Below are 227 nucleotides of genomic sequence, written 5' to 3'. Positions count from 1 at the left end.
AATACAGTAATGGATGAAAGTCTGGATAGATGGCCCCCCAAAGACAAAAAACAAATGAATTAGGAAATATATGCAGTCAATTGGAGCTAATTGATATCTGGCGACATAAACACTGCTGTGGAAGTTTCTGTACAGTGACGGAGGAATTTGAGTGGCAGAAGAGACCTTGTTGAAACAAGATACAGACTGGATTAAAGGTTTAGGTATTCGGTGGAAGGGTTTAATTG

This window comes from Etheostoma cragini, unplaced genomic scaffold, assembly GCF_013103735.1.
Source record: "Etheostoma cragini isolate CJK2018 unplaced genomic scaffold, CSU_Ecrag_1.0 ScbMSFa_2091, whole genome shotgun sequence".
NCBI classification, from domain to species: Eukaryota; Metazoa; Chordata; class Actinopteri; order Perciformes; family Percidae; genus Etheostoma; species Etheostoma cragini.
The sequence above is the reverse complement of the archived record's forward strand: the minus strand, read 5'-3'. Positions refer to the sequence as shown.